Raw genomic sequence first — 8051 nt, forward strand, 5'->3', positions numbered from 1 at the left:
GCGCCAGTGATGAAGAAGGGAAACAATGTATTCTGTCCAAGTAATTTGAGGCAAGGATATCTGGGTAAATTCTACTTTCCATAACTCATCACAGGTTCTAAATCTTACAGGAGAAGATCTAAGCACTCAGCATCATTAAGGGACTACACAGGAGACTCACAGCTGGTTCCAGGCAGCACTCAAGTTATCCAAATGCTAGAAAGAGAAAAGAGATCATGCCTGGAATTCAACATGTGTGGTCATTCTAGAAAGTATAAACTAACTCTTTCTTTTCATTAGTGCTCATACTTCTGATTTTTTACTCCAGTTCTGCCGGTGTTTGAGCTTTAGCTGTGCTCTCGGCCTGACAATCACAACTCTTAGATTGAGAACCACTGAACAAGGTGTTATAAATTAAGCTTGGTACTACAATATGCTGTGGAAATTATCACAATGAAAACAAAACACATGGAATGTAAACAAGTAAATGAGTGTAATGAGATCAATCGTATTGTCCATGTGAAGTAAGGAATTTCTGAATATATCTTTTTAACTCTCCAGAATGTCAAAATTGCATCTTTTTGACACACAAATTCTGGACAGATGCACAGAAACACAATCTGAGAATGACCACAGGTAGTGTAACAGTTATTTTCAAACACAACAAATAAGCAGGAGCTTTAACTGCCCTTCAGTTTCTCTCTTTCATAACTGAAGACTTCAACCGGGGAGAAGTAGCGATAGTGAAATACAAAGTGACATGTCATAAGGTACGACTGTGTTAAACTTACTGCATATACAAGAAAAGAATAAACTGTAAGGACATACTGTGAATTCTTCTGCTGAAGGAACAGTATGGGGCTGCATGGAATTTACTGCACACTTTCACCAATCCAGAATTAAAAGTTTCATTTTTGTCACTGGTCCTATTTCCAGCTCTTCTTATATCCAAATGGGCAGGGTTAATAATTCTGTGTATGACAACATGATACAGTATAGAATAAAACTTTAGAATCATCATATGCTATTCTAAAATGCCCATAGAGATGCAAAACATTTGTATTTCACTGATACTTTCTATTTAAAACTTCTCTGTTTTCAAAATACCAAACAGATGCCAGTTCAGTTTAAATTACCTATCTGCCTGGGTGGAGAGCTGTTCCAGGCAGCAACTTCCATATACCCCTGTGGTTCTCGGAACAAGGTGAGGAGGCTTTAGGTATGTGTGGTCTATGAGAACTATAGTTGTGAGTGTAGGAAATTTGGGGAAAACAGTATATTTTTAAACTCTGGTGTCTTCATAGTTACTAATCCAACATTGTCCATTTCAAAGGCACCCTCCTGGTTTGATATTAATATTCCTCATCTCAGTGATAGTTTTGTTGGCACTGATAGCTTTCTGTAGGTAAATTCTTTGCATAGTTGAAAACCAAGTGGTGTTCTCTGACATCTCTCTTCCGTTGTTATTTCACCAGAACTGTTAATGTTGTCATCTTACATTAATCTTGCCTAAGTGTGTGTGGAGTAAAAAAATCAACTAAGTAAGTGAGAACCCGATCCTTAAAAGTATTTCTCTGTAGATGACTTGAAGTAAATGAATGGCTGTTAGTACACACAAACACATTTTCCCTGTTTAATATCTAATATAATAGCATTATCATTTATGAAAAATGATTAGCTGAGTACCTGTCATGTGAATTTAAATCCTGTTTCCTTGCTGCTTATCAGAAAGCTAGAGGCGATATGCCGTTTCTGGTGTTTTGTTCCCAGAGGAGACAGAAGTGCTATAGCTGCAGCAAATGTAAACCTGGCAAACACTGGAGACAAGGAGGGGGAAGGAAGTACGTTAAGTGCTTAAAGTTGGGTAGTGTAAATATCCTTTTCCCACTCCCCATGCTGTTGAAATCCCGAATATTTAGACCAACTGATAGCCAAAAGGGAGCTCTTTGTTTCCATGCGCAAAGCAAGGACATATTTCTGAAAGCTGTTTAACCTTGTGAGGAGTGTTACTGCAACAAAGGTAGCCATACTTAAACTCTCTTAAATACTGCTAACAGCAAAACTGTGGCAGCTTGGATTTCAGTGTTGCTGGTTATCCCTGCTGTCCTGAGGTTAGGGGTGCTAGTACAGCAGTTGAAGCCTGTGTCGGAGTCCTTCACTGCCATCAGTACTGTGGATGGTTACCAGTGGTTTATTAAATTACTGGTCTCTATATGTTACTGTTTAAGTAGTCAGATTATGCTTAAATCATTAAATTAGACTGTTAAACAGGTTCCTCTGAAGGGTGAAGTAACAGTGTCCTCAATTACTCCCTTGTCTGTCAAATTAAGCATTTTGGTGATGCCCTTTACTAGGGAAGAGCTTACTTTAGGGATGTTACTCCTAATGCATAAAATCTGCATTTTCTACTAGCACAGAAACTTTAGTCACTGATCATGCTCTATTTCTTCCCTCAGATCAAAATGCCTTTGAAGAACCTTTTTTACTGCTATACAGTAATTGTTCAATTTTGAAACTGAAGAACACTGAAACACCTTTGAAGCCATACCAAATCCAATTTAATTTGCACAAATGTTTTCTGTTTTTCAAATTGTACATGCAGAAGCCCTACTGACAAATCAGATGTAGAGAAGTATTTGGCATCAGCAATATATCCCTTTAACAGAAATAGAATAAAATAGGATAGACTATTGCAGTTGGAAGGGACCTACAGTGATCATCTAATCCAATTGCTAATTTTCCAAATGGAAAAAGTGTTTCCTTTTTATATTTATATACTTTTAAAGTAAAGTTTTCACATGAATTGCTTACTTCAAATAATGCACTTTTAAAAGAACTGTGCCTTGGGGGAAGAAGAGTCTTTATGACCTTTCATACTTACACCAATGCAGAACTTGTGCTAAACAAATAATTATAATAACTGTAATTTCCTTATCATATAGGTACACTACAGCTAAACAGTTTTCAAACACAGTGCAGCTGAAATTCTACTCAAATTCACTGCAGCCAAGTGAGCCACTGTAGCAAAATTCATGCAGCGTATTCTCATGACAAGCTGCACTGTGTTTTCCTCACTGACTTCTGATTTGCGTCTCTATATACAGGTGGAAAAGGTTATCCATCAAAGCTAACTTTATCCTAGGGAGGTGAACTTTCCAAAACCACATTTCTAATCTTCAGTTCCAGGTAATATGTTCCCCATCAGCAGTTAAGCTTGATTCAGAAACTTTTGCTAAAGCTCTATACAGTCTGCAGGCAGTACCTGAATACCTGTTAGATATAGAAAGTAGTTGATTCTAGTGCAAAAGATATTTTTTTAAAGAGAAAAAATATTAATTGTAATTATCATTTGAGTGTTACCTGAAGCAGTGAGGAAGATAGAAGATTTACTACAAAAAATCAAAGGAACTTCCTGTATCTCTGCTAGGTGTTGTAGTTCTCAGCTGTACTTAGCTCACCTCCCGTTAAGGCTGTGTAAAGACGTGCTCTACTTTCCAGTGGAGCCTGACTTTCTTAGTTGCCCGGTGTTGCACTGTTAGCCTTTATTTGCTGTCCTTTGAACTGAAGTTGAATTTATCTGGCTTTGTCTGGACTGCAGCCTGCTCTTTATAACTAGTATATTAGTATTATTAATTCTAGAGAAGATAAATAAGATGCTAATTTTTGAGGGACCTGTAAACAGTAAACACAAATGGTTTCATTAAAGGCAGTGTTCTGACATGAAAGAATTGTAAACAATAACTGGAAATAGTAAATTAGGCATGAAAAATAAGTCCTGCCTTAAAATTGACTCTATGCTGCTCCTTAAGTCTCTCCCTACTGTGGGACTGCCTGTTTGAATCTGTTTAATTAAATCTTGGTTTTGAGGACTGTAACAATTATAACCTTGTTAATGACAGACAATAGCAAAGATTTGTCTTTCAGTATCTTCAGTTTATATACTCAGATTTTAATATTGGGAGGAACAGTGTATCTCTGTTGTCCTAGCTCTGTTTTTTATTGAATAGTTGCTACATCAAACCCAGTAATTCTGTAACTGATTTGGTAGCTAGTGTTAGATAATTAGGTAGTATTTGGTAATCCCTTTCAGTGACACCTTAGGGCTGGACCTGTATGATTTGTTTTGGCAGAACTGTGTAAGGAGTTACATCAATACAGTGCCTTTTTGGAACATCAATATTCTTTTTTACTAGCATAGTTTAGTCTTCCCTCCAGATGGGTGTAAATTATTTCAGTATTAACAGGTCGGTGCTAGGGTATTATTGCACCAGTTGACTCAGTTGATGAAGTGCAACAGTCTGTGCAAAGACCTATATATATATATATTTATTTTTTTAGGAAGTGTTCTTTACCTCTGAAATTATCCTTATACTTGATGTCTCTTTTTCTAATCAAATCTTAATGAATAATACTGTTTAGCACTTTGAATTGGAAACAGCCAAATTAATGAACAGACCTAGCTCAATAGTTGCATCTAGCCAAAATAAAAGTCTTTTACAACAAAGCAAAGAACTAAATGCAAAACAAGATATGCACAGTGATCCTATGTGCCCAGTGGAGTGCAATGAAATCAACAAAATAATTAAAGCATTGTGCTGTCCTCTATGAAATATTTTTCTAATGGAAGCCAGGTAGTACATGTCCATATGAAATAGACTGCACCAGGCATTCCCAATAGTGGAAAAAACTGCAAATCACTTGCAAATTGGCAAGCACTTTCAGTAAACAAATAAGATCTAAAATAGTATAACCAACTAGTGTGCACTACAGCCACCTGCACGATCTTCCAAAGGAAATTCCAATTCTTCAGCAGAGTTGCAGCAAAAGGAGGGACAGCATTAGCCAAGATGAATCAATGAAAAGGAGCGCTGTGTATGCTCTCCCTGCCCCTTTCCACCTACTGTCAAAAACATGGTTATTTCTGCACATGCTAATTGTTAAGTTCTTTTCCCATATCTTAAAATGTATTCTGCAAACTACTAAACCATATATAAAAATATTTTGGATTGGAAAGCCTTAGCTTTGAAACTCTCATGTACGATGGGGAAAGAAACAGAGATGTCGGAAGCACTGACTTGAAGCAATTAGGAGCAAAAAAGTCAAGGAAACCTTCAAACATGGACAGGAGAATGATAGCTACTTACTGGGAAAAAGTTACATTCAGCATACCATTTATTGAAAAATTAAATTCTGTTACCTTTAAGAACTTGTTACTTGAGTGATGAAATGCGCTTTATAAATTGTTTCATATGGCTCTGTAATGACTGTAAATGAAAAATGGCTCATCACCTCGGGCCATTTTAGGAGAGAATTAAAAATTTAAATTTCAATTCCAAACACTGATGTGTTGGCAAAGATTATTTGTTTTAATTTTACGAACAGAGGGGTAAATAGATTTTTGGAAAGGTGGCCTTTTCTAGCTGTGAATTGTGATGCAGCCAGACAAACAACCATTTGCTACCCCATTCACAAATGAAAATCTTAGCTTAATTGATGAGTGTTCTATGTTAGATATAAATGCCAAGTGCCGTTATCGGTGATTCTCACCCTGACTTCCTCTGTCAGGTTCAACATTCAGTACATATCAAGAAAAAATTACATTTGTTCTGGCATATTCTCCCAGCATCTTTAAACTTCAGTGGTAGTTACATTTCCTGCAGAAACAACTATTTGTGTTAGAAGGTCATAGTCCTCAAAAAGGCCACAAAGACAAGCCTTGCAGTGTTCCTGTCATTTCATTAGATGTATGTCTGCTTAGCAAAGTAAGGATCTGTCTTTAACACATGCTAGTATAATTAGCTGTGATAGCTTAATCAAGCTGGCATGGATGACAACAGCAATGATCTAAGTAACAAGGATTTTTGCAATATGTTGATAACACAAATGTGCATATGTGGTCTCTAAAGAGTTTATGTGTTGGTCCCACCATCCTTCAGCTGGAACTCTGACTATTCATAGGCTTCCACTTTGCATAATGGAAACCAGAGGTATTTCTCAGATATGTCATTAATTTATGTCCAATTAAATAAAAGTTGGAGGGAGGTTTCTTGCTGTTGTGACTGGTAAAAGACAAGATAGAAATGCACATCAATACAGCACTCAGATGTATTCTGTAGCTTCTACCAAGGTGAGGGTTCTGTTGTAAACTTTGGGTTCTGCTGAAAGGACCATGCAGAGAGCATCCACATAGAAGGCAGTATCTTACTTCACAACAGAGAAAATAGGAGCATGATTTCATACAGTGACAGGACAAAATCAAGTAAAATTTTCTGTTACCATGTGCTAATTTATTTGTCATTCTGACAAAATACAAAAGGACTTTGGAAGGAAGATGCTGCATCCAAAAGTTTTAGAAGCTCTCCTGTGTATAAACTAGCCTGAAGCAACAGCTGAGAAAATGAATCTCAAGAGAAGGACAATATTAAAGGTTTAGTCTAGAAGGAAGGGTAATATAGTCTTTCCTTCAAAAGCCATAGCTCTAATCTCTTAAACCATATGGTGGGAGATTATATGAATGTGGCTGTCATCCCATTGCCTCTGAGAAGACCTGCAGAGACTAAGGACAGTGTCACATTAATGTTTTCAGGTCTTGGAAAAAAAAATACAGTTGTAGACTGTTGGATCATACAGATGCATAAGAAAGGTGTTCTGATTTCCCAAGAGTGCATGATGCTGTGTGTTTTCTTGAGGGGACTGTGGCTGGAAGGCAGAAAAGAAAGCAACTTACCTTCTTGTCTTGTCAAGCCTGTCTCAGCCCAGAAAACCCTGCAGAAGAAAGTAAGGATTGCACCATTCTAAAAGCAAGAAAGCTTAGCAAGGGAGAAGTTCACAACGCAAGAGTGAAAGAGAGTGCAAATGGGATACTGGGAGCACTATGAGGAAAGCAGGGACTAGGCAAATAATAAAAAGAAAGTAGTTTTCATAGACGCCCAAGGGGAACAGTTCAGTGCCCAGTGCTGTGCAGAAAACTGCTGGAATTGCTGGACTAGAAATCAGGCCTTAAGTAAAGGTCTTGCCATTCAAAAACAAGAGCAGACAACAGATAAAATCTCTTTCCAAATGATTGAATTTGCCTGATTTATCTAGCAGAGATCTAAAGACCTCTCTCTCAAGTCATCTGGTTCTAGTTTGTGTTCTGAGTATGCCAGTATAGGTAGAAGGTGTTGTTGGGTTGTTCAGTATATTCACTTCCAGGAAGAGGTGCAGGCAGATCCACCACTAGTTTGGTCTGTCTTGAGATCCCATCACAGAGTCCAACAGCCAAAATCTTAAAGGCCTTCTGCAGCTTTCAGTAAATATGGCAGGATTACTACATGCAGTTAAAAACTTACAACCAACATGTTACAGAGGCACTTGATAGAATGAAAGATGAAGCAATATGCATTCCAGCTGAAGGAGGAACTCTGATTCAGTATCAGAGGAGAGGTAAGGTGAATATTTAAGCCCTGTCACAGCCCCTGCTTGATGGCATTGCAGCAGCAGCCATTAGCCAGGGAGGTGGATGAAATCCCATGGAGAATGGGATGGGATATCACTTGGCATCTAGTGAGCTGTTGCTGTGCTAAGGCTAAAACTAGTGGGTATGATCATAAGAGGACAATGCAGAAAGCCATTCAGATTCCTAGAAGCAGCGTGGGGAAAGGAGTCAGAGTAGCCTAGTCTGGACTATGCATTACTTCTGTTAGGGAATAACCTTCCTGAAGGCTAAGACTTTGTTCACCATAAGCAATAAGCTTTGGGAGAGCAGAGGGGAAGGGAGACTGGACCAGGTGGAGAGAGCATTTGTACCTTGAATTCTGACACTGTGTAATGGGAAATTGAGACCAAAGGATGACTGCCAAAGCCATTGCGCAGATGGATGTGTTACTGATTATCTCCATAAACGTATTGTTGGCTTATTTTTATACTTTCCAAAAATGAAAGCCAGATTCCTTCTCCTCTTCAAATTTTCTTTGTTTAGATGCCAGTATCATTCTTAAGAGAGAAAGGAAATACAGCAATTTTGTGGGGTCTGTTTCCATCCTTTGCTTGCTGTGATTGAATTAAGTTGTGGTCTATTCTCTTTTTCAGTA

This window comes from Strix uralensis, chromosome 3 (assembly GCF_047716275.1).
Source record: "Strix uralensis isolate ZFMK-TIS-50842 chromosome 3, bStrUra1, whole genome shotgun sequence".
NCBI classification, from domain to species: Eukaryota; Metazoa; Chordata; class Aves; order Strigiformes; family Strigidae; genus Strix; species Strix uralensis.